This window comes from Ambystoma mexicanum, chromosome 6q (genome assembly GCF_040938575.1).
Source record: "Ambystoma mexicanum isolate Mex_15411 chromosome 6q, UKY_AmexF1_1, whole genome shotgun sequence".
In the NCBI taxonomy this organism is placed as follows: Eukaryota; Metazoa; Chordata; class Amphibia; order Caudata; family Ambystomatidae; genus Ambystoma; species Ambystoma mexicanum.
In genome coordinates this window covers 383,421,328-383,448,939 of record NC_090937.1, presented here as the reverse complement: position 1 = coordinate 383,448,939, position 27,612 = coordinate 383,421,328, and positions in this window count along the sequence as shown.

The window sequence follows — 27,612 nt, the reverse complement described above, 5'->3', positions numbered from 1 at the left end:
AGAGACTGCAGCAGGGGTGGCAAGCTCCTTGCAGATTTTAAAGAGTTCAGCCGAATTGTTAGATGCCGCAGAGATGCGGGCTTGGATAAGGCTCTCTTCTTGGTGAGAACGGAGAGACGGTATTGCCTTTGGAGCAGGCGGCAGGCCAGTTTGTCAGAGGATGAACAAGAAGCACGCCATTTCCTCTCTGCCACCCTGCACTTGCGTTTTAGGGTGACGAGATCCGAATCATACCAGGAGTTACATTTGGCTTTGGGCTTCAGGCGGATTCTCATGAAAGGGGCAAGGATATCAAGAGTATCAGAAATAGCAGAGTGGAGCAAGGAGAGGGCTGTGTCAGGGTGGGAGTCAGCCGAAGGGGGGGAGGGCAGAAGGTGGCAGCGAAAGCCTCAACTGACATGCGCTTCATGGGTCGGATGACCGAGAAGGTGGGTGGCAATGATGAGGGTGGCTTGGCCTGTGGGGTAGGGAGGGTGAGGTGGGAGGATAGGAGAAAGTGATCACTCCAGGAGAAAGGAGTGGAGAGAGGGACTGAGAGGGGAAGGCCAGAAGAGATCAGAGCATCAAGAGTGTGCCCTGCAGAATGAGTAGGCCCAGATGGGAGAATAGAGAGTGAGAGAGAGTCGCAGAGGTCACGAAAGAGTCCAGTGGGGGGACAGGAGGCATCTAGGTGGATGTTGAAGTCACCAAGAAGGAGGAGTTGAGTGGTAGTGGACAGGAGTGAGGAGGAGAGGTCAGCCCACTCGGAGAGGAAGGAGGAAATTTGACCAGGTGGCCGATAGATAGTAGCCACGGTAAGGGAATGGCTAGGAGAGAGAGAGAGTCGGCAGACAAGACATTCAAAAGAGGAATAGGTCTGCGTAGGAGTGACAGTGGCAGGAATCCACTCAGGGAAGATAAGGGCAACACCCCCCCTGCACGGTTGGGCCTGGGCATGGAGAGGATCTTGTAACCGTCAGGTAGGAGTGTGTCAAAGCTGGAGACAGAGCTGGCTGTGAACCATGTCTCAGTGAGACCGAGGACGTCAAGGTCCAGTTCCTCAAGAAGGTGACAGATATCAGAGGAATGCTTGATGGCAGAGCGAGAGTTAAGAGTGGCAATGTGGAGAAGGTTGCCATCCTTGAAGGACTTCCGGGGAGGGGTACAGATCAGAGGTACGCCCTGCGGAGGTGTAGAAGAAGGAGGTGAAGAAGGAGCAAGAGAGGGGGCAGGGAGGGAGGGTAGAGGCAAGGTAGCCGAGGACAGAGGAGGGGGGACAGCAGGAGAGGAGAGGAAGTTGATGAGGTGAGGGAAGCGTCTATCAAAGAGGTGAAGGTTGGCCTGAGGGCCTTGGACCAAGACGGTCCCATTAGCGTAGACATTAATGATGGCCTTAGAAGAGTGGAAGGGGGCCAAGAGGACATCCCAGCGGGTGCCACCATTAATGGGAGAAGAGGAAAAAGGAGAGAGCACAGAGACCATATGAAAGGGGCAAGGATATCAAGAGTATCAGAAATAGCAGAGTGGAGCAAGGAGAGGGCTGTGTCAGGGTGGGAGTCAGCCGAAGGGGGGGAGGGCAGAAGGTGGCAGCGAAAGCCTCAACTGACATGCGCTTCATGGGTCGGATGACCGAGAAGGTGGGTGGCAATGATGAGGGTGGCTTGGCCTGTGGGGTAGGGAGGGTGAGGTGGGAGGATAGGAGAAAGTGATCACTCCAGGAGAAAGGAGTGGAGAGAGGGACTGAGAGGGGAAGGCCAGAAGAGATCAGAGCATCAAGAGTGTGCCCTGCAGAATGAGTAGGCCCAGATGGGAGAATAGAGAGTGAGAGAGAGTCGCAGAGGTCACGAAAGAGTCCAGTGGGGGGACAGGAGGCATCTAGGTGGATGTTGAAGTCACCAAGAAGGAGGAGTTGAGTGGTAGTGGACAGGAGTGAGGAGGAGAGGTCAGCCCACTCGGAGAGGAAGGAGGAAATTTGACCAGGTGGCCGATAGATAGTAGCCACGGTAAGGGAATGGCTAGGAGAGAGAGAGAGTCGGCAGACAAGACATTCAAAAGAGGAATAGGTCTGCGTAGGAGTGACAGTGGCAGGAATCCACTCAGGGAAGATAAGGGCAACACCCCCCCCTGCACGGTTGGGCCTGGGCATGGAGAGGATCTTGTAACCGTCAGGTAGGAGTGTGTCAAAGCTGGAGACAGAGCTGGCTGTGAACCATGTCTCAGTGAGACCGAGGACGTCAAGGTCCAGTTCCTCAAGAAGGTGACAGATATCAGAGGAATGCTTGATGGCAGAGCGAGAGTTAAGAGTGGCAATGTGGAGAAGGTTGCCATCCTTGAAGGACTTCCGGGGAGGGGTACAGATCAGAGGTACGCCCTGCGGAGGTGTAGAAGAAGGAGGTGAAGAAGGAGCAAGAGAGGGGGCAGGGAGGGAGGGTAGAGGCAAGGTAGCCGAGGACAGAGGAGGGGGGACAGCAGGAGAGGAGAGGAAGTTGATGAGGTGAGGGAAGCGTCTATCAAAGAGGTGAAGGTTGGCCTGAGGGCCTTGGACCAAGACGGTCCCATTAGCGTAGACATTAATGATGGCCTTAGAAGAGTGGAAGGGGGCCAAGAGGACATCCCAGCGGGTGCCACCATTAATGGGAGAAGAGGAAAAAGGAGAGAGCACAGAGACCATATGAAGGGACCATAGGTCAGGCGAAGGCACAAAAAAGAGGATGTCAGTGAGAGTTTCCTTAGAGCAGGCACTAGTGTAGGTGTCAGCGATAGGGAGGCCTGGGTTGGAGACCAGGATGTCCTTTTTAAACTTTTTCCTACCAGATTTAGTGAGGAGAGCAGGATAGTCAATAGAGAAGTAGTTAGAGAAGATAGGCGAGATAGAGAGCACCATAGAGTAGGAGGGAGGGGGGGGGAAGACAGACGATGTGAGAGCCTGCAGACAGGAAGAGAGCGGCAAGCACAAGTTTACCACAATGGTCCTCGTTGCTCTGTTTCCCTGATTGTTGGGGCCCCCCTGGACATACCTTGGACACCCCTAGGTGGGTCCCCTGTTGCCAGCCCATAGATGCATTGTGGTACCTCTAATCCAGTGTGTGTAGCTGACATGTTGAGGTAACATGCCTTGGCCATTTACTGCTTTACTTCGGGACTGTGAGTCATGTCCTACTCCTGTGGGTTGCAGTCTATCATGTGCAGGCTGTGTGGGTAGGTCCTATGTGTATAGGGCCTTGTCAGGGCATGCAATCTCCATGTGTGTTACCCCTCTCACATTGCATGTCACTTGTACTGCAAGGTTAGTGTGATGGTACATGTACTCACCCAATATCCAGGGCTGTTGGCCTCTGTGCCCTTGCATGTATGCTGCCAGCATGTTGTTCCGCAGGACCATGGCATCATGGGTCGATCCTAGGAAGCTGGCACAACAAAGCGTGATGGTGAGGCCTGGATCAAATGTGCCCTGGACATTGAGCGAGTGGAACTGCTTGTGGTTCTGATAGACCTCCTCCAATGTCTGGTATGCCACCAACTCTACATGGGTACAGTCCTGGGTAGCTAGCACATTGTGCCTGTGTGGCAAGGTGTAAAATCGTGCCTTCATTGCATCCAGCTGCACCGAGGTGGTGGGAAATATGCTGTGACACATGGCCCAGGAGTGCTTCCAGCACCTGAGCACATTCGAGGATGTGGGCTGGGAGATGCCATGCAGTGGGAAATTGTGTTGGAATGTGCCCATTGCAAGTAAGTGCAGGACCAACACCAGCTTTATCAGCGGTGGTGTTGCTGTCCTGATGTTGAATCTGCTTTCAATTTCCTCCTGGATCAGAGTCAGCAGCTCAGTGATTGTCTCTGTGTTCAGCCGGCACAGGGTGAGTATCTAGCTGTCTATGATGGTCCATGGTGAGACCCTGAACTGGGGTATGGGTGCTTGCCTTGCATGACGTCTCCTCCTCACCATGCTCCTCCTCCTCATCTCCTCTGCTACATGTTCCCTTTGTTGGTCCTCCAGCCTCTGCAGCTCAATGTCCATCTGGAGCAGCTGCATGTCTATGCACACACACACCAGTGGCAGCATGGAGGTGTTGGGATGTGTGGTTGGGGAAGGTGTGCCCCTTTTTTACCCTTAATGCGTACATTGGATGCACCTGTGGCTTCCTTTGCATTGTCTGTATGCATTTACCTTCTGCTTTCAGGTGGAGGTATCTCTACCTTGCTTTTGCCGGTATTACTGGCAAGAAACAGTGGCATTACTGCCATTTCCCATCTCATAACGCGCTGGTAATACCATTGTGCCTCTAATTTTAGGTAAAAGTGTTGGTAACCGAAATTACTGCCACTTTTACCGTATACCGGCATACTCGTGATGAGCCACATAGTTCAGCAGGCAGTACAAGAGCAAAAAGAAGCCAAGAAAAAGGGAAAAAGAAAGAAGACTGCATTCTCATCTTCCTCTTCCTTTGTTTCTTCTTCCTGTTCATTGTCCTCTTCAATTTCGGCTTGGCATAGAGAGGAGGGGGAAAACAGCCACAGGCAAGTACCTGGGCAGAGAAGAGATGGAGAAGGTTCTAGAAGAAGTATGAGAGTCCACGGGATGTTCAGAACAATGAATGCCTGGCCCTTTGCGAGACCATAACATCAGGGAGTACAAGCATAGTCAAAAGGTGGGGCTTCCTTTGATATCAGACATTAAAGATAACATTTTGAGGGACAGGAATGACACAGAATGTATCAACTTGCCTTGATTTATGTCTAAATTATTAAGATTGTTGGCATCTTATCCAGTCTGATGGGTAGATTATCTATGGCCTGTGGCGTGATGGAGTAAGGAGGCTGACAAGGCGTTGTCATTTTGGCTATAGACTTTTATTCAAATAAAGAAAAGAACCTGTCTCTCCCTTTTGCTGGAGGGGTTTTCCCAACCTAAACACAAAATAGCTTATGTGTTTGTCAGGATAGAAGTAAAAAATCAAAATACTGTCCCCTGTCCAAACCAACTACTCTTTCCCTACCACTAAGAAATAAACCAAAAAGGATTCAATGAACTTCTCATCAAAGCCACTCGGAGAATGGCTCCCTACTCCTGATGAAACAATCCTGTTTTAGGCTGACTTAACAGCAGTCTCTTGCAATAGGGTCTGATTTGCCAATACCCTTAGACCAGGAGAATGATTCCCTTCTCCTTCTCCTGGTCTGTTTGGGAGAGGTTTTGTTGTCTCATCATTAATAGTCCTTTATGCATGTTTTTTAAAGTCTCTTTATTTTCTCCCATGGATTTGCAAACAACACAGTTAAGGTTTTGTCACCTCTTCGTCTTGCTGGTGCTTTATTATGACTCTTTGTATCATGAATATTAGGGCAATTACTCCCTGACCTTTCTTTGTCCTTTTGGTGTTTTCCCACTGTGGCAAGGGATTTCAGTCCTGAGGCACTTTTGAGATTTATGGGTTTTCGTGTCACCACTGTGATGAGCAAGATCACCCCTGAGGAATACTTGACTCTTGGTTCCCTGGGTATCACTACTGTGAAGAGGGAGGTCACTCCTGAGGAACACCTGACTCTTGGCTCTCTGGGTATCACTACTGTGAAGAGAGAAGTCACTCTCGAGGAATACTTGACTCTTAGTTCTCTCGGTATCACTACTAAGATGAGGGAGCTCACTCCCAAGGAATACTTGACTCTTTGGGCTCCCTAAACCTCACCCAGCTTTCCCACAAATGCCGTTACTTGTATCTTCACTGGTGAGCACTACTGGTCCTTCTCAGGGTCTCAAGTCACTGTTGGTTCTGCATACGTTCAGCGCGTGTTGTCGCTTTCCTCCTCTTTGGTCTATTCAGCTCCATGGAGTCATTGCTGCAGTGGTCGCAGCATGTTTTCTGGACCACATGGTCCACCTCGGAGAGGCCATGTCACCACTGGAATCTTCCTGCTTCGGCAGTGAGTTGGATTTACTCTGGCTCGCATAATTCCTTTTGGTTTCTCCTTCTGAGACCGACTGTCTCTCGATGCTTCGGCAGCGCAGGTTTGAAATCCCAAGGCTCTGTAGGATAGAAACCAGCTTCCTTCACTGCTCTTGAACTTCTCTTGTCCTTCCTTGGTCTTTACGTTATATTGCTGGAACCACCCCAGCATAGCGTCACTGTTTGTCATCAATGCCTTTGAAGTTATCGTCATGCCTCCTAGTGACCACCTCGTCACAGTTCCTTAGTAATCCCTTCCACTATTGTTCTGTATGTTTATTTGGTTCTTCTTAGTCGCAGTCTTATCTAATCCTACAAATGAGCTAGTGGAGACTTCACAATAACACACGGTAGTAGTTTCAGGTTGGGAGGGAGAAGGAGTTAACAAGGCCATGTCTTCTTGGAACAAGGGTTTTAGGAGGTCTTTCACCGGAGGGGAGTCTCTCCCTATGAGGTCCTCCCACTTTTTATCACCTATAGGGGGACTATTGAGTAGTGGCCTCACCTCCCTAGCCTCATAGGGAAGTTTCCTCTATAGGGAGAACTGACGAGATTCCGTGAATCATCACCAGCCACAGCAAAAGCAGCCATCAGAGATTATGTGGACAAGAAAGTACAATTGGATCTGAGAAGCTCGTATGCGGTTTCCCACTTTGTATTACAAAAAAATAAATATGGGTCATACACTGCAATGCCTGTGTTGACAGGGTTTAAGACGTTAAAGACAACCCTAGATGAAGGTCGGAATGCACACATGCTATATACGATATGCAGGTCGAATTAATTTCTGACCTTTTCTATGATGGAGTGGAACAGCTGTAGGTATGGGGGCAACCATCTCAAGGTGACAGTTTGTCTACATTAGGGACTGGTAATCTGACAGCTCCCTGCAGCATTGAAATGTCCATTCAAGGGCAGCAAATTGTTTGGATGCACAGTGGGGGACAAAGCCCACAGAGTTTTTAAAGAAAACAAACATCCGACCAAATTGAGAAAGAACGGTTCTACCAAGATCAGAACAACAGAGACTAGGATCCAAGTAAAGTCCCAATATTTACTTAGGTCAGAGGAAGCCAGAAAGGGAAGGTAGTGCTTCAAAATTTTAGAATAGTCAAATAACCACCGAAAAGTCTGAAGTCCTGACACTCAAAGTTAGTCAGCAGGTGGTAGCTGGGTCAACTTTTCCAGGGTATGGGACAGATTGGCATGACATCGGATACATTGCCCAGAAGGACAGTGCATCTGTGGTACCAAATAGAGTGTGTGACTCTCCCCTCCTCGCTGAGGCATAATCAGGATACCTTTGCTGTAGGGCAGGGTGAAGAGAGGACCCATGTGGAACACAGCAATGACACTTCTCCAAAAAAAGGGCAATTGTGAAGGTTCCAAAAGGCCAGAAAGGCTCAGGATTGTATTCAATAATGTTACTGGTTCACAAACCCAGCAATAAATTCAAGTTGATCCCAGATCAAAAGTTTTAAATCATTGGGCCACATTTACGAGTTTGCCGGTCCGGAAACAATGGTACCGGTAAGCTTGCCGGTACCGTTGTTACGGGACCAGCAAACAACGAGTTCTGTGAGCGGGTGCCTTTCCGCCTGCCACGTCTGACCTGGCGGGCGGAAAGGCACACGCTCGCAGACCTTGACGGATGCACCGGCAATTTTGCACACAGTGCCGGTGCATCCGTCCTCCCCATTTCCATTGAGTCCAATGGGACTCAAATGGGAATTGGGATTTTCTTTTTCCAGCGCCTGGCCACAGGGACCGCTGGGCCGTAATGCCCCGGTAAGGCCCCAATGCCAGGCGGCACGGCTACCCCCAGACTCATAGTGAGGCCCATATGTGTTGTAGCTAAATTCTTCAATATGGAGACCAAGCAAAGGGTAATTCAAAGGGTCTTGAAAGGGGCATGGTTAGCCTCAGTGAACCTTCAGGGGGGCGTATTAGAATGTTCCCTTCAGATGGACACACCAGAAATTACTAAGATTTAAGGTGGGGAAGAATCATTTTCTTTCCAAAATTCTCCCATTCCATTCGGCCAGCTACCAGCGTTTCACCAAAAGCATTGGCGCCTCTTATCTCATTCCTACATCAAGAGAGGGTGCAGGTGTTCCTGTAACTGGATGATTGAATGGTCCACGCAGTTCTCAGGAAGATGGCAGTCAGACATGTTCAATGGCTATTGTGTAGCCCAGCAGGGTATTGTGGTGAATATAGCAAAGTTACAGTTTGGCCCACCCAATTCATAAGGGCGCAATTTTGCAAGAAGGAGGAGAAGGTTTGTCTTCTTCTGGACAGAGGTATTTGTTTACAGAGACTGTTAGCCAGTTCATCACAAAAAGAGGTGGCAACTCCCAGGGAAGTGTTAATAAACCAGGGGCACACGACAACCTGCATGTTTGTTGTTCCATGGGTACGACTTCACCTAAAACCTCTAATATACCATCGTCACAGTGTTTTTGCATCCGGCATCCCAGGAGTTTGAGTGCAAGATTCCAATAAACAGATCTCTGAGAAAGAGCCTCCAGTCAGGAGTTCATGTCAAGTCTCAGAAGGGGTGTAAGGTTATAGCACTCCAGGAAAATCATTCTTAATACCAACGCCAGTGGAACTGATTGGAGAGTGATTATGGGAAGACTGTGTCCTCAAGAAATATGGGCCTAGGGAGAATGGTCGAAGTCCTCCAGTTGGCGAGAACTAGCGGCTATCAGGAGGGCTCAGAAAGTGTTCAAGTAGTCAGTGAGGAAACAAGCAGTGGTTGTAAGGAAAGACAATTCCATAGCTCTGGCTTACATAAACCAGCAGTGGGGGATGAGAGCTTGGGCATTGGGGTACCTGGCAATGGAGATTGGTCTTTGGGTAGAGAAACATCTAGCTTTTCCAGAGGCTGCTCACATCAGGGAAATAGACAATATAATGTCTGGCTCAGCAGGAGATTCGCCAGTCCCAAGGAGTTGACATTGTATCCTGGAATCTTTCATCAGATATGCCAGAGATTCGGGCACACCTGATTAATTTACTGGCAACTGCCCATAATGCACGGTCCACTAATTCTTCTTACAATTTCAGTCCGGGGGTTTATAGGGGTGGATACTATGTATCAGACTGGCCCTGGGCATTGTTTTATGCATTCCTTCCAATTCTTGTTATTCCAAGAGTGATCATAAAGATCAGGGAGAGTCAGCTCACAATGATTCCGGTGGTCCCCTTCTGGCTCAGGAGGGGGTGATTTCCAGCCTTGTTGGAATTACAGCTGGAACCAATGTACATGATTCCCAATGGCCTTTTCCTCTGAGTGGGTTCCATGATCAAGCATCAAAGCAGATGATTCAATGGTTGGTGTGGCAGTTGTGAGGAGGGGACTGCAGAGACTGGGATTGTCAGGTGGCAGAAACTATCCAGCGAGCAAGAAGGCCCTTCCACTCTGAAGTTATATGATAGGCGCTGGGACAATTTTGTAGCATGGTGCAAAAGAAGCAACATCCCTGCTTTAGAGTATGGGATTTCAGGCAGTCTTCAATTTATTTGGGGGTTGAGGGGATCACAGAAGGGCCTGGTAGTGTTATCCTTAAGGATTTCCAAAAACATTGAAAATCAGGTTTGGAAGGGGTGAAGTTGCTGGCAAAAATGCTTAAAAGCCTATCAGTGTCCACTGCAGTAAAGATGTCAGGAGATGCTCAATGGGACCTTCCTCTGGCACTAGGAGTGTTGCAGAGGGCTCTGTTCGAGCGCATAGAGGAGAATAACTTCAGGCTTCTGACTCTCAGTACTACATTTCTGATAGAAATTACATGTGCACATAGATCAGGGGAGACACATGCTCTTTTGTATAGACCAGCATACTTGAACATACAGTCAGATGCACTCATCATGATTTGTGATCTGACATTCATCTCAAAGGTTATGTTGAAATGCCACAAGTCTCAGAAGGAAGTGTTCCGAGATGTTTTCCTGTCCCCAGCATCTCTGGAGGAGGAGGCTTGCCACTGCTTAGATGTCAAGAGAACAGTTCTGGAGTACTTGCAGAGGACAGAATCCGTTAGGATAATGGACAGTGTTTTGGTTACATTTGGTTCTGGGAGCCCTGGAAGGAAAACTTCAGTGGTGACCATTAGCAGATGGATCCGCTTTCTCATTACCATGTCGTATGAGATGGCCGAGCAGAAGCCGCCACAGCCCATTCAGGGCAGATCCACAAAGTGGGCCAGTGGTTAGGGTGTGTCTCCTGAAGAAAGGTATAGAGCAGCCACTCGGGTGAACCCAAATTCATTCATCAGATGCTACAAGTTGAATGTTGAAGACCCTTGGGTCAACATCTCTTGCGAATGGAGCTCTGCAACCAGCAATTCACTGAGAGGGAGTCATTCCTGGGTCTTTTAATAAATGAAGATGGTGTTGGAGGTGCAGCAGACACACTTTGTCTCAGTGTGGTTTGTCATAGGCCTGGGAAAAGGAAGAGGGATGTGGAGGTAATGATCAATTTACAGGTAAACTTCATTAGTCCTAGTCCTATTCTTCCTTGTCACAGTACTGACTTTCTGTCCTCACCCACCAACAAAATGGGAGGGTGCCTATGATCCCTGCTCGTACAGTAACTAAGGGTTGATGGGTAAAGTGAGAGTATTATACCTCCTAAGGTGTGACATGGCTAAAGGTAGATGGTTGGGAATGAGAGTTCCTGTGGCAGAGGCAGGAGCCTACTAGTAGTCATTAGTAGTGTGCTGAGGAAGGGGTAGGAGTAATAAAGATCACCAATAAGTAATCTGATAATTCACCAAGATGCCTGGGGCAGTGTAAGTGACATCACGCACCCTATGACATCACAGGACGTTCCATCACTTCACATTTGACTGCCATGCCATTACTGGAAGATGGACCTAATTACATACGCATTAATGTGTGGGATGAGAAATACAACTGAAAAGTGTTTGATTAATAAAATAGTGATATAACAGGTATTATCATAATATGCTAAATACCATCTTACTTACCCAAGTACTGCCATCTTTTATTGTGTTATGCCATATATGCCAGGTATATTCATCCTATGCAAGAACAGTCACACATATCCAAGTGCTACAGGTAAAACTTGATATGCCAGCTATGGCAATCATTTATAAGGTATAGCCACATATGCCCACGTGCTTCCATCTGTTCCATCGTCTTTTCATCTGTTCATTTACATCTATATGCATTTCCTTTGGTTATTTTGCATATTTTTTTTAATGGGAGGCAATCCACCCTAACTCGTGCCCTTTTATTTTTTCTATAGCCCCTTGCTGTTATAATATTTGTTTTGCTTGTTCCCTGAAAAGGGTTCAGTGTACATATTCAAATGTACTGATCCAAAAAGTTTAGAATCCTTTCTCCAAGAAAGGCAGCTAGCAGATCTGCCCTTCAAGAGTTGCTTGTTGTGATGGCTGAAACATTGTACATTTGAATAGAGGGAGTGTGCATAATTAAATTTTCAAAACAGTGGTGATTGCTTTTAGCCAACAGGTGTTTCCTAAAGTAAAACTCATTGGAGCTCATTTTTATTGAGCCATAACATAAACAAAATGTGTAAACGCCTTTCATGCTGGCGCAAATGCTGTGGATTCCTATGGAGTCTAGCTGCCTTTTACATCACCACGCGGTCTGAAACACATGTGTATGAGCGCGACAGAAATAAAATATCAATAAACGCTGCCTGCCATACGGACACGGCAGGCAATGTTTACTTCATTTGCACAGCAGAGTGCAAAACGCGCAGCGTACAAGCGTGTACATCACCGTCTTACCCTCCCCCTTCCACTCCACCATGCAAATGAGGGAAATGACACAGGGGACCTGTCTATAATAAAGTGCAAACGTAACAGGTCCCAGGCGTGTTTTTACAGGGACTCCGAAAACGAGCTTCACTGGGTTCAAATAACTAACTTTTTGAGTTGACACTGCGAAACCTCTCTATAGAGGCAGTGCCTAGAGTTTGCAATGGCAGCGAGGGAGGTACCTAGAGGATTTCCAGAGATAGCCAGTGCAACCCCTGGCAACCTATTGATGCGTCTGTGTCTTGTTTACCTCATTGATCAGGCTCCCCTTCCCAATGCTTAAACCAAAGCGAAAACTATTGGCTTTGCCAATGCTTGATTTATGTGCCTCTGTTTGATAACTATTTCCCAAAGACTCTGAGAGGTGCTACTTTAAGCCACAAACCCACCTAAACAAATGTATATCTGAGGAAAGTAGAAACGGCAATTTTATGAAAGGTGTGGGAGTTCTGAAAGTGGCGCATCGCAAGTTGTTGCTCTTTTAAATCCTTGGTGGCGCCAGAGATTAGCCATGTCGCTGAGCAGAGGTGGACCTACTGGCTTTGCGTTTCCATTAGGCTGTGGTGTTGTGTAATCATTCTGTGCGAGAGGGTTTACTATCAGTCAGCTGCCTTCCGTCTTGAAGCGGCCGTCGGCTGCAATGAAAGGGAAGGGGGCCTGCGAGACACAATAGCGGGCTCTGACAAGATGCTATCGGTGTAAAGACAGATGGGCGGCGGGCTCCTTTGAGAAGGCGTCGGTGACACGAACGCGGAGGGCGCGCGGCTGAGTCACGCGGGCAGGTGTGCTATTGAAGTGATTCAGGTGGTCTGGAATGCGGCCTGAAAGGCGGCAACGAGACATTTATGTGTAAACAAATTAACTGCTTCACTTGCACGGTTCGGGAGCAATGTGTAAACCAGGTCTGAGCGCTGTGAGGCAGCAGCAGCAGAAATAGTACCAGAAATAGACGTGTCATCCAATGGTACTGGCGTCCATTTTCTGATTACAAAATGACTGCCTGTAGAACACCTCTAAGTTTCCTTACACATAGAGGAGTCATCCCCATTCCTGTGAACACATCATAACAAATGTTTTTTTTTTGTGCGGCAGATTTCTAACCATTCCCTGTGGTAATAAAAACATTTGTCGGGGGAAAATGTACACACCTGCTTTTTATCATTTTCAGTTAGTTTACAAATGATTTCTTTTGGATCCACTTCCTGCTGTGGCAACATTCCAGTTGACAAGCTCAGTATTATACTGGCGTGTATCGCTTTTTTTTTAGACCCAGTGAAATTTCCCCCAGTGTCTAACCCCTTTATATGAGTGAGGGGTTTATATTCTATTAATAGACACGGGGGTCAGTACTTTGCATTAGATCTTTTTTACTTTAACCAGCAGCGAAGAATACAACGTTTTAGAACTTTGTGGACAAGTAGTCGTTTTTTCCAATGAGCACGGAAAAAGGTTTTCATGTAACCAAATCCTATATGGGAGTCTAGGTCATGGAACCTTCACAGGCAATCGGCCACAGTACCAGGACATATGTCTTCAAAAACAAATCAGATAAACATAAAAGTCCACAAACCGGGAAAGCAGTCCACGCCATCGAGGAAAGCAGGGAGAGCCTCAACCACCTTGCTGACTACATCGCTACTCCCTCTTCTTCAAAAGAACACTACAAAAAGAAAGAAACCAACTAATAAGCCGGGGACAATTTGTTTGTTTGTTTGTTTGTTTGTTATTTTATTCATTTGTAGTGCACACCAGACCCGAAGGTATCAGAGCGCAGAAGTTACAAGGATATGCGAAGCTTAGGTTACAGGAAGTTGCACATGGTGAACAGAAATAGTACATAGTAAATAGTACAGGCACAGAAACAAGTATAAATCAATAAATACACTAAGGAGCATGTATAGGTACACAGGTAAAGGTCATATAAAGGTACAGTGAACAGGTATAAATCAATAAATACGAGGAGTAGGCAAAAACGGGTAGGTAGTGTGTTAGCCGTGGGTGGACTGTCTGGTCGGTGTAGCAGGTAGGGGACGAACGGGCCTAACGATCGGTGGACTTGAGCCAGTTGATGTAGTTAAATCTGAAGTTCAGGTAGGTTTGATCTTCTCTAATTGAAGGTGGCAAGATGTTCCAGAGTTGGGCCGCTTTGACTGGGAAACTGCAGCCGCCCTCTTTCGAAAGCTTAAATCTGGGGATGGTGAGGCAATTGGTGTTAGCTAGTCTCGTGGGTTTGGAGGAGTTTCTTCTGCAGAATTGGTCCGTGAGATAACTGGGGGCAGCGTTGTTCAGGGCTTTGTAGGTAAGGGACGCAGTTTTCAACTGGATTTTGTTGTAAGTTGATAGCCAGTTGTTTTTACGTCTAATCTCAGATATATGGGTTCTTCTAGCCACGCTGAGGGCGGCTCTGAGGGCATTATTTTGGAGGATTTGGATCCTCTGGATGATTGATTTATTAGCCCCAATGTAGAGGGCATTACAATAGTCTAGCCTAGAGAGGATAAGGGCTCTGGCCAGGATAATGCAACTGTCATCAGATAGAAAGGGTTTGCTGGTTCTAATAAGCTTACAAGTGTAGACGGTGGCCGAGGCCATGGAGTTCACTTGTTGTCATGATTCCTGCCCCTCATGTCCCCAGCCCTCCAAGATGTCAGGCTGGCGCCAGGCCACAATCACCTACATGGCCCTCAGGGGCCTCTCCATCCCTCCAAAGACCCACTTGGAGTCAGACTTGGCGCTTGTGGCACCAGACTCACTCACTCCGAAAGGATAACATTGGGATTGGACTTGTAGTGCATTGATGGGGACAAGATAGATGCCCCCACATATTTTGGTTCCCAGAACTGCATGTGCAGTGTAGTCTTTTGGGTGTGGTTAAGCCCAGAGACACCTGGGATACCCAGAGACTATTTACGCCACGCCCAGGCTGAGAAACATGCTTTGTGTTTTCTGCACCTGCAGCGTGACACTCACCGTGTTCGGATCGGTCTCCAGTAGGCCTGCATCTTTCTTCTGCGCTCAGCTCCTGCAAGAACAAGAACACCGTTAGGAACAGCCTTACCTTGCAGCGCTTCTGCCCATCATTGATCGCTTCTTCTGTTCTGCGGGGATCTTCGGCGGTGTCATTCCCATCCCGGCACGACGCTTCCTTAGGAAAAGGGAAAAGAACAGAAAAAAGGCATTAGTAAGCATTCAGCAAATCTTTGCTTATTTTTTAAAGACTGTATGAGCTTCAAACGCTTACCTGAATCCCAGGCTCTCTGGGAGAACTCTGTCTCCGGAACTTCTCATCCATCTGCAAGAGGGAAAAGACACTCCAGGTTAGCGTGGAAACATCTAGAGGCGCCGCATACCACGCTTACTCACCGCATTTCTTCTCCATAACCGGCATCCACGCTGAAAACGTCGCGGCACCTAAAAGACACAGAAAAAGAACTCAGTTCAATACAAATACGAAAGGGTCGCATCGCGCAGCGCGCTCTCACTCACCTTCAGCGCTACTCATCTCAGCAGCACGTCGCCATCCCCAGACGCCGGCCATCATCTAAGGAAGGAAAGGAACGAAGTTAGAGAACTGTTCAAAAGACTCATTATACTTACCTGTCGGACTCTTGCCAGTGAAGTAACTAGGCAGCAACAAGCCCGCATCAATCAACGCGCCCCTGTGCTGAAAGCAGGACGGAGAGCACACTTTCCAAGAAAACAAGGCCCAGTCTCCAGTCAAGTAGACTCCAGGGAAGGGTTCAAGTTCGTAAGAAGTCAGAACAGGCTGAGTGACGTCCCCGGGTGAGCGTTACACTTGTTTGGTGAAGGAGAGAGTGGAGTCAAGGTAGAAGCCAAGGGTCTTGACCTCTTTGGCGACTTTGATGAGGTTACCATCGATTATGAAGGATGAGTAATCCTGACCTAGTTTATTGATGTTGGTAGGGGTACCCAGGATGATGAGCTCAGTTTTGTCATCATTCAGGCATAGACTGTGAGTCGCCATCCATGCCTGGATGTTGAGGTATACTCTGTTCAACAAGGCCAAATCCTTTACATAATCCCCAGAAAGTGGGAGGAGAATCTGAGTATCATCTGCATATTTGGTGTAGGTGATACCAAGATGGTCCAGATCGTTGAAAAGGGGCTTAGTGAATATGTTGTACAATGTGCGGGAGACACAAGAGCCCTGGGGCACCCCACAAGTGATAGGGATGGGGTCTGCCGCTGCTGAGGGGGAGAAGACCTTCATGGTCCTCTCACTTAAGAAGGACTCGATCCAGGCAATGGACTCTTTGGAGAAATGGGCAGCTGAGTCTAGGTGGCTGCATAAGACCTTGTGGTCCACGAGGTCAAATGCAGCTGTAGGTCAAGGAGGAGAAGGAGGGCGGTTTTCCCCTTGTCCCTTAGCTCATCGACTTGGGTTTTCAAGTCGATAAGGGCAGTCTCCATTATGTGTTGAGGTCGGAAGCCTGATTGTTGAGCTCCTAGGAGTTTGTGAAGTTCCAGATATTTTTGGATTTGAAGGTAGGCAACCTTGTCTAGTATTTTTAACAGGACGGGTATTGTCATCATAGGTCGGTAATTGGTTGGTATAAGAGGTTCTAGGGTTTGCTTTTTTAACAGTGGGAGCACCCAAGATCGTTTGAGGTTGGAGGGAATAGTGCCAGATGCGAATGAGGCATTGGTAAATTTGGAAATAAAAGGGGCAAGATCTCTCGCTGCATCCTTTATAAGCTGGGCTGGGCAGAGGTCACCCTGGCAATTAGATGGCTTAAGTGAGAGAATACATTTTTCTACCTCAAGAATGGAAGTTTTTAGTAAATTTGAAAGAGGCAGGGGAGGTGTCCGATATCATATCCTTAGGGGGGAGGTCAGGAGTCGTATTATTAGGCGGTTTTAGAGAGTTTAGAGATGCTTTTCTTTGGCTATTTTATTTTGGAGGGTAGTTACTTTATTGGAGAGTGCTTGTTGGATATCTCAGCACCAGGTTTTGCTTTGGTACAGGTGTCAGGTATAAGGTTAGGAGACTCTAATTCCTTTAGGATTGTAAACAATTCCTTCATACTGGAGTTATCATGAGAGATGCGTTTGTTATAGGAGTTATGTTTGGCCAGGCAGATTTCCTTTTTGTATTGGGATGAGATTTCAGTCAGTTTGATTCTGTTAGCTTATGAGGAAAGTAATCTCCAGGAGGTTTCACAGTTCCTTTTTTCTTGACGTAATTGTTTTAGCTGTGGGGTGAACCACTTGTTCAGGTGAGTTTTGGGCGAAGTAAGCATGATTTTATTGTACTCATTAACAAGCGTTCCTGGATCTAGGTTGTCCGCAAGTGAGATAAGGGTGGGGAGAATGGCGGGAATAAGTTTGTCCACCATAATACTCTTTTTGTTCCTTGTTAGGCAAGGTGGGGCAGTGGGGTCGTCTGGGGAAGTGGTCTGGTAGTCGTGAGCGCAAAAGACAGGAGGGAGTGGTCCGACCAGAGTTGCGGGGAAATTGAGGTAATGTTAGCAGTACAGTTATAATCAGCCACCCAGTCAAGGGTTCTCCCTTTGTTATGAGTAGGTGTGCTGATTTTTTGTTTGGCCAAGTTTGGACAGGATATTGGTGGTGGAAGTGGCATGTTTATCCAATGGGTCGTTGAAGCCCAGGTTGAAATCACCTAATAGTAGTAATTGAGAGGAAGTTTTGAGGTTGTTAGAAAGGATAGTATAGATGTCCTCTTCAAAAGTCCCGATGGGGCCAGGTGGTCTGTATATTAGATGAATAGTAGGAGTCTGGGAGTTGACTAATGGCAGTTTAGCTGTGAGGACTTTGCAGGATTGGGTGGCTTGAGAAGGAGTGAGTCTCATACAGAGGCTGGATTTGGAGATAATGGCAATGCCTCCACCTCACGTCTTATCTCTGTCCTTTCTTAGAATTGTGTAGCCATCAGGGACTGCTAGCAAGAGCATAGGTCCTGCCGCGTCATGCAGCCATGACTCGGTGATTGCGAGAAAATCAAGATTTTCTGCCAAAACCAGGTCGGCAATCTCTGTAGCATGAGCGACCAAGGACCTAGCATTTATTAAAGCTCCTTTGAGAGGATGGGAGAAGGGGGCTGTGACAGGGGTGGCATTGAAATCTGCTGTGTTTGGTTGTTAGGCAGTATGATGCTTGGTGGTGACATGGAGAGGTGGCCTATTGAGAGTATGGTTGGTACTTGTAGTGTGTTGGCTAGTAGCGAGGTTGGTTTTCTTGTTTGCCTCGGGCAGGGATCTGGCAAGGAGTTCAAAGAGTTTAGTTAATCTAGATCTGAGTCTAGTATTCCTGGAGCCTGTATTACACGGATTGCTAGGGAGTAAGCTCAGTGTAGAGGTGCTAGATGTACAGTATTGGGTAGATCATCAATCGTCATGTTGGTCAAGCTTAGCGAGACTCAAGGGTGTGAGGGAGTGGGCCTAGCAATGCACACTAGGAGGTTAAGTATAAGTAGTGTGCCTAGGGGGCTGAGGTTGTAAGCTGTGGTGAGCATACTGGGTTGAAGATTTCATTCTGTGCTGCAATAGGGAAGGCAAGTCTGGTCAGTAGGCTAAGCAGAGCAACTGTAGTAGAATTCCCAGAATAGGCTAGTCCCGTTTTTGCATAGATAGGTACAGTTGGTTCTAATCGGCAGACCTAAGGGGTCAGTGTGCAGCTAATACCTTTAGCAAAATAGGCTAGTCCTACGTTGTCATGGGAGAATTTGGTGCAAACAGTAGGGGCTAAAGCATTTAGCGTGATAGGCTGGTTCGGCATGCTAGTACCAAGGCAATGACAGGCTAATCAAGGGCAGCAATCAATAGCAGGCTATTTGCAAAAACAATTACAGGCTAGTTATGGGGAGAATCAGTGGTAGGCTAGTCTCAGAGCAATCATAGGCTAATCATGGGGAGCATTAGTGGTAGGCTAGTCCCAGAGCAATCCCAGGCTAGTCATGGGGAGCATCAGTGGTAGGCTAGTCCCAAAGCAATCACATGCTAGTCATGGGGAGCCTCAATGGAGGGCTAGTCCCAAAGCAATCACAGGCTAGTCATGGGGAGCATCAGTGGTAGGTTAGTCCCAAAGCAATCACAGGCTAGTCATTGGGTAATTTAGTGGTAGGGACAGCGATGAATCAGTACAGTGCGGGCCAACATGGGACAGTGCAGCACATCATATCGGCATAAAACATTAGGTCAGAATAGGCAACAGTAAGTAAGCAACAGGGTGGGCCTGTATAACGTGGTCTAATGGCAGGAGCAACGATTAATCAGTGCAATACGGGGCAACGTGGGACCGTACAGCAGGTCATAGTGGCACAGTACTTAACAACAGAATAGGCAACAGTAAGTAAGCAACAGGGTGGGCCTGTATAACATGGTCTAATGGCAGGAGCAACGATGAATCAGTGCAATACGGAGCAACATGGGACAATGTAGCACAGCATAGCAGCACAGTACATTATCTCAATATCAGTAAAGGCATTAAGAGCGGTAGGGCCGACTCAAATAAAATGGGCTGGCATTTAGGTGATACAATGGAATCATGTGGCGCGGGGCCATACAGAGCCGAACTGGTGGTAGATCTGTGTAATGCAGTCAGGCCATGGGAGCAACAGGTGGATGGGATGCTGGGGCAACACGGTTGATGGGTGTGGTACAGATGGAGAACAGATTTGGATCCGATCAGAACGATGTACGCTGAGGAGCAGTACGGTGAGTCAGTATAGTATGGGCAGAGCAATATAACAGTACAGTGATGTTATTGTGATTGCGATTGTATGCTAAACATAGACATCGACAGAGAGGTTGCTAGTGAAGGTAAATCCTGTGATGTTTAAACAACGCAAGTGTGCCCAGTCTTACCGCACACGTCAATATTTATTTTTCTGAAGATGTGCTCCGGCGCAGTTCAGCATGATATGGTGAGGCAGGGTAGGGAGGGACAGGGGTCAGGGAGCATGGGGATTTGTCCCGTTTGAGTGTGGTGGATGGTGCAGTGTGAGGGATACAAGTTGATAATGTTGACCCAGTATGGAGCCAGGGTGGCGACACAGGTATTGAAGGCTGAACTGTGTATGCATCATCCAGAAAATTGGCTGGTTTTGTTTTGGCTGTGAGGGTGGTGAGTGTGTCTTGGAGGAAGGGGTAGAATGCATCCCAAGTTTTGGAGAGTTGAGTGGGGTGGGAGGGGTTTTGTCAAGCTGAGGGGCTGGTATTGCTCTAGTGTCTGATTTGTCCGCTCTGTTTGGCCATCAGTTTGGGGATGGTGACTAGTGGACAGACGAATATTGATTTGGGCAATTGCACAACTCTTCCTCCAGAAGTTAGACACAAACTGACTCCCTCGGTCAGAAATCAGGACGGAGGAAACCATGTAATCATACGATTCGCTCTAAAAACAACTTTGCCAGACTCAATGCGTTTGGTAGACACTTAAGCCAAATGAAATGGGCCATTTTAGAGAACAGGTCAACAACCACTAGGATAGTGTTGAACCCTTGACAGGGAGGCAGATCTGTGATGAAATCGAGGGAGAGTGTGTGCCAAGGTGCAGGTGGAATAACCAGGGGTTGAAGAAGGCCTGCAGGTCTTTGTTTCTGGGATTTATTCTGTGCCCAAATGCCACATGACAGAATAAACTGCGTAATGTCCTTTCGCCAGGTCGGCCACCAATAATTTCTTTTCACCTTGGCTAGGGTCTTGGCAATTCCTGGATGTCCTTCTATCAGGGGGTCGTGATAACCAGAAATGACTTGTTCTTGTAGTGCCTTATTCGGTAGATATAAACGCTCTCTGAAATACGGGAGTTGGCTCTTTGTTGTGTAATGTTCACCCTGAGTGGTCCAGTCTTGTAGAACCTCGGTGTTCATTAGAAGCTGAATTTCCTTTTGGAGTTCGTCCAGAGATAACGTTGTTGTAAGTCCTAGTAGTTTATCACCTGGAATAATGGCCACCAGGTCTGGGGTTGAATATGCGTTCTCATCAATACCCATGCGGGATAGGGCGTCAGCTTTTCCGTTCTAGACTCCAGGTCGGTACGTGATTATGTAATCATATTCTGCAAAAAATAAAGCCCATCTGAGTTGACGGAATGATTGAGCCTTTGCCGTCTTGAGGTATTGTAGGTTGCAATGGTCGGTGATTACTGTGATGGTATGTCTGGCACCTAGGAGGTAATGCCACCAAGCCTTAAAGGCTGCCTTGATCGCTAGGAGTTCCTTGTCTGTTATTGCATAGTTAAGTTCAGGTGTAGTAAATTTTCTCGACCAAAAGGCCACGGGATGTAACTGGCCTGTTTCGGGATCCCTTTGGGAAAGAACAGCCCCCATTGTCATGCTGGAGGCATCTGTTTCCACTACATATGGGAGATCTGGGTGGGGGTGTCGTAGCACCAGGGCTGAGGTAAATCTTTTCTTGAGTTCCTGGAAGGCCTTCTCCACCTCTTCTGTCCATTGGAACAGTTTGTTGTTTTTTCGTAATAAAGAACTGATCAGGTGCACAATCTGGGAGAAACCCGGGATGAGTCGGCGATAAAAGTTCGCAAAGCCGAGCATACTTTGGACACCTTTGACTGAAGACGGTGATGGACAGCTAAGGATGGTGTCTATTTTGTGCATATCCATCCGGACGCCTCTGGGAGTGAGGACAAAACCAAGGAACTCGACTTCGGTGACATGGAAGGAGCATTTTTCAAGTTTGGCATATAGCTGGTGCTGTCGGAGTTTTGCAAGGACGGAGCGAATGTGCCTGACATGGTCCTGTTTAGAAGAGGAGTACACCAAGATGTCGTCGATGTAAACTAGGGCACATACGTCAATCAATTCCCATAGTACATCATTCTTGAAGTACTGCAACGCGGCGGGAGCGTTGCAAAGCCCAAAGGGTATCACCTGATATTTGTACAGCCCATACTTAGTACGAAAGGCAGTCTTCCATTCGTCTCCTTTCTTTACACGCATGAGATGGTATGCCCCCCTGAGGTCCAATTTGGTGTAAATTTGGGCATCCTTGACTTCGTCCAGCATTTCTGGGATAAGGGGTAGAGGATTACGGTTTTTAACTGTTACCTGGTTTAGTGCGAGGTAGTCGATGCACGTTCTGAAGTAGCCCTCCTTCTTGGGTACGAAGAATAGGGGCGAGGCTGCCGGGGATTTGGACGGGCGGATAAAACCGTTTGCCAGGTATTGGTCCAGATATGATTTCAAGTGGAGATTTTCAGGTTCGGTGAGTGCATAAATTCGACTACACGGGATTTGTGCACCAGGTACGAGGTCGATCTGACAGTCATATGGCCTGCGAAGGGGTAATGTATTAGCCTGTTCTTTTTGGAAAATGTCTTGGAAATCGTGGTACTCGCTTCGTAGTGTACTTGTTACACCTAGTACCAACGCCTCTTTATCTTTTTTGGCTCGCCAGTCACTGTTAGGATTGTAAGCCAACAACCACGGCATCCCTAGAATCACCCAGAACTGAGGGGCCTTGATAAGGTCGAAGGCAATGGCTTCCCGATGTCCGTCTTGGCACAGAAGGGTCAATTCTGCTGTGCGTTGAGTTACAGGACAGAAGCTATCTCTGTGCCGTCGACAGTGGTGACCTTCTCAGTTGTCGTTTTGTGACAGAGGAGAAGCCCCATACTTGTTGCCAGGCCTTGGTCTATGTAGTTGCCAACGGCTCCACTGTCTATGTATGCCTCCACAGCATGCATCCGAGACAGTTGTGGTGACTGATCAAAATCACAGGCAGGGCAAGGTGTGAGGTCTGTGGCTCTTTTCCTTAGCTCAACAAATGGACCTCTACGCTTGCCGGGCCTGGAAGTTTTCCTACTCTTGTTCTCCGTCTTCTTTCTCTGTAGCTCCAACTGTTCTCTTAGGAGGTTTTACCAGACATTCTCTGAGGAAGTGACCTGATTTCCTGCAGTACAGTCAAAATTGCTGTTGTCTCCTTTTGTCTCTTTCGGCCTTGGTTAATGGGTTCCGTACCCCCGCCCCCAATTTGAATGGGTTCTGAAGTGTTTTCTGATGAACGCGGAATGTTCTCCTTTGAGCGTACATACACAGTCCGATTCTCCGTTCTGGCTCGATCTGTCCTTCAATCTGCAGCCTGTGGTCTAGCTGCACCACTAGGTTGATGAACTCTACACAGTCTTTTGGCAGGTTTACTACCTGAGCTAGGATGTCTTTCAATTCCCCCCGTAATCCTCGATGGAATGATGTTGTTCGTTTCTCCTCAGGCCACCCAGTTTCAACAACAAGTCTGTTAAAAGTGGCAATATATGTTAACAAATCTTGGCTGCCTTGGCGGAAGGACAGAAGTTTGTTATCCAGAGCATGGCCCTGGGTATGTCGTGCGAACAGCTTCTCCATCTCTTGTTGAAACCCCCTGAAATCCCGCAGGAGTGGGTCATCCTGGCTTACTAACGGTATGGACCAATACGCGGCACTGCCACTCAGATATGACAGAACGAAGGCAACCCGCGACTGATCGTTAGGAAAGGCTCCGGGTCTACAAAGAAAATGGAGGCGGCACTGGTTCATGAATACTGCATATTTTCTTGGGTCCCCCGTGGGGCCAAAGGAACTGCCCCAGGCATAACCACCTGCACTGGATTGACGGATGTGGCAGGAACCGACGGAATACTTCCTGGCAACTGAGCCTGCCCAGCCTGTGTTTGGAGCAATTGTCTGGCTAATTCATCAGTGCGGTCCTTGGTGAAAATCAACTCCCTCGTAAGGGCGTTGGTTTCTTGCCAGGTGGAGTGCACCTCGGCCCGTAATTCTCCCAGTAACTGAGCTAGTTGGTCAGTCTCTGATGTTTCCATGAAGCCCAGGTGGATGTTTTTAATTAAGGCTTTGCGTTCTGTTACGCTCACCTGGTATCCACGGGGGCGCCACACGATACTGGATGGAGATCTAAGCGCTATCCCAGACCCCTCTCTGCTTGGTTATGTGCCAGACGTTGGGTAGCGCCTATAACAAGAGAATGGAGGGTTAAGATACTGGTTCTGTGATGGGTAGACTCCCACCTCCCTCTGGTCCAAATCCACCTCCCTTGGGGTTATTTTTCACCTTAGGTTTTTGTGCGTTGAACTCTCCGTTCTGTGTCTCTGTGAAGGTGCGCGTGGTTGGTACGAGCGTTCCGTGGACCTAGTTGCTTCACTGGTCGATGTGCCCTTATGTTGGGTCCAGACCGGCTGTGACTCAGACTCTGCTTGCTGTCTTCCAGGTGAGTTATAATGTCTTTTCCGTCTTTATTCTGTCTCTTTATTTCCCTCCGTTTTCTCTGTCTTCTCGGCGTCTTGCTCCACTACGCTGTTCCCTAACAATGTCTCTTTTTGTTTTCACAGGGATGGTTGCGATCTCGGAGTTTCCGCGCCGATGGCGAAGACCACACTGAGTTATTGATGCGCGGAACGCTGCGCTGTTTATTGGTGTTGATTGCTAACCTGTATTCTCTTCCCTTCTTTGTACAGGTTGCGGTGATGTTCCGGAGTGATGAGCGATCGAAGCGCTGCTTGCCCAGGTAAGTGCTTTGTTAATGCTGACTTTGTTCCTTCTCCCTTGCAGGTTGCGGTGAAACCCGGAGATGTGCGAGGTAAGAGAAGTGCAGGGTGCTGCCAGGACTCGCTGCTTGCCCAGGTAAGAATTGTTATTAATGCTGTCATTGTTTCTTTACCTTTGGAAGTTGCAACGAACTCCGGAGATGTGTGAGGTAAGCGAAGCGCAGGATGGATTCAAGACCGGTTACTTCACAGGTAAGTGTTCTTGCTCGCTAATGCTGTACTTGTTCTTCCAGGTTATTGATGGAAACCAGATCTAGGGGCTTCAGGATCGGGCCGCCGGAGAAGCAGATGAGCAGGAGCTGGACACGGTGAGCGTTACGCTGCAGGAGTGCAGAATAACGCGACGCGTGTTCTGCTGTTTGGGTGTGGTTTAAATAGCCCAGGTAAAGTAGTTCTAGGCCAAGTAGTTCCAGGCCCAGCCACACCCAAAACACTAGACCACATGGCTTGGTTCTAAAGAACTGAGCTGTGTAATATGCCTCCATGTTGGATTAAGGTCCAAAACTGGTATTGCTTTATTCCTGATAATGAGCCTGGCGCCAAAGGCACCAGGACTGACTCCATGTATGTTTCTGATGTTTCTGATGGAGTTTTAAGGCTCTGGGGGCCAGTGTGAAGGGCTTTAGCCCCACTGCTGCCAGGGGCTGTTATACCTGAGGGGGTCAGGAGCATGAATCGTGAAATTAATGCATTCTTTAGACTGGGGTGAGTATGAGCGTTGCAGTACCGATTCTCTTTCTCTTCATTCACTTTCAATATTTTATCTGGACTGGTCTGATCATTCTGATCATGTTCTTCAGTCCCCCTTCCGGATCTCCCGCTCTCCCCGTTACCTCTTCTGCTCAGGGACAGTGTCACCGGGTTTCTCGATGGGTTCAGACTTTCTCTGCCACTTGTCAGATTTGCCCCCCATAGTGCTCCTGGTATTCTTCTTTCCCGTAGCCTCATGCACTGTCTCTCCGATATCTCATTTTCTGGCTTGCAATTCAAGGAAGTGGTGTCAGCATTGTTCCCAGACCAACTGGTTCACCACGGATTGCATATGGTCACGCCACCACTTATCTATCCTCTCATGATTGCCACAGTTGCTGGGAAGTCTTTTTCTGTGTTTATTTGAAAATATATTTTCTTGTTCACAAAGTTTTGTAACATTTTAGTCTTTGCTCGTGGTTGAAGTTAAGAAGATCTAATGCATAATACTCGCCTCCGGTCTTGCTATAGAATTTCTTTTTGCTGCACATCTGTATTCCAATTTTCAGAATTTCATATTGTGGAACTCTCCTGTCCCCTGCACACCCAAACGTTATTGTATAATACAATCAATACTTTAGTTGTTTAGAATGAATTTTAAAAGAATATACTTCTGGACCAATTTTTAGTAAACAAAAACGTTAGTTCAAGCTTTACTTCAATTACATATTTATATATGTGCTTTTTGAGCTCACTTAAAGCTGTATTTTGTTTATCATAGAATGCATATATAATTACAGTTTTAAATACTGTCAATTCATAAGCATATACAACCAATTAATTGTACCACATTTCCAATTCTCAATAGCTTGCTTCAGGTGAACAATAGCATTAATTAGGTTCCTGGCACATGTACAAAAGAAGTTCATAAATCACATGTGATATTGGTAATACCAATGTATAGCTTTCTCTACGCGTTTCGGGGTTGATAGTCCCCTTCTTCAGGAGTTGTCCACCCTCTTCTCGCCGTACTTGGTAAATCTACAATGTGTAATTAATGACAATATTTTAGTATCTTCAATTAAATCATTAGCCTGTCATGATTTGTTAATCAACTCTTGATTGACCAGATAATCACCTGGTTGTCCAATTCTTCTACTTTCAAATTTCACGTCGTTATATCTCGACCAGTCCCTGTGCCACCCAACAGCCTAGGACGAAGTGAACAGAACTTAATTGAGCTGTACACAATAGGGCCCTTGCATGGGGAAATCACACTTTCCAGAGAGAGCTGGCTTGCGTCTATTCCAGTTGGGAAAGCTAAATAACCACAGATATTGGATCCCCAAGTCTTAATTGCTGTGCTCAAATATAATAAATAACTGTATCTGAAAATTGAAAAGAGGGGACAATGCGTAAAGTGACATTAACTGCTCCGGCCCAATAGCTGTGCTTAAAGCTGGACATTGCATATCGTGTGAGGGCAGTATGGGTGCTCACGGTCAATGGTGACTTTTACTGCTGACAAACAGAACAAAAATGTATATACTTGAAGTACAGTGTAAAAACACTGCTTACTTTGCTAGAACAAGAAAAAGAATACAACAAACAATAAGTGCTTAATTAAGCGATTCATTCACAAGAAGATGAGAGCAGCGCTTTTTTAAAAATATGCATAGTACAAAATTGTATTATTAGAATAATATTTAAAGAAATAGATAATTTAGCAACAGGATAATAAGATCCAATCGGTTGAGAAGAGCAGGTATGTAACTGTTACTGAACAGACCTCATATAAAGCCATGTCAAGTAAAAAAAGTTTTTCGATAATACAAAAAAAGTGCCCACCTCACATAAATTGAGTCTACCCATAAGAAATAATGCAAAACAGGCTCATGACAACGGAGTCATTGGCCCTGAAAAACTGGTTTTAATGTATGCTATCTAATGGATGAGAAAGCAGGACAAAAACATAAAAAAGTTGCTAAATCCTTTTTAGCTGGCATACAAAATACACATGATTGGCCATCTTTCCCCTTGGACCAGGCCGCCACCCCTGCTCTCAAGTGAATGCAATTAAAACGCGCCCTGTGATAAGTGTACGCTAAGAAGGATTCGGAGCCCAACACATATACTTCTGGAGACCTGGGACCATAATAATCATGTATCTCCAATTAGCAGGCCTGATGATCTCCAATGACTCTCTCTTCTCTCTAAAAGACTGACGTACACTGGCTTTCACAGATTGTACAACATTGGAAGATATAATATCTACTGTGTAAAAGCAATTAATCGCATCCACTGCCACCAGTGAGCCCTTAACATACCTGAGCCAGGGAATTTTCAAATGGGGGTCTCTAGGCACCCGATATTTAATTAGCTCATGAGTCAAATGGTTTTACTATTCCCCCAAACCCTCAGCCAGTGACTTACAGGCTGGGATGCAATAAGATCACTAAGAAACCAGCACCCCAGTTCCTGGTGCACCGCAAAATTGGGGGCTGAACTAGGAACCCCCAATATTCTCTTAAAAAAGGTGCTCTACACCACCTGAATGCCCTCAATCTTTCCATAACCCCACAACTCCATACCGTACCTAGCAACAGTGGTGGCTTTGCCATTACAAGCTTTGAGCACAAGCT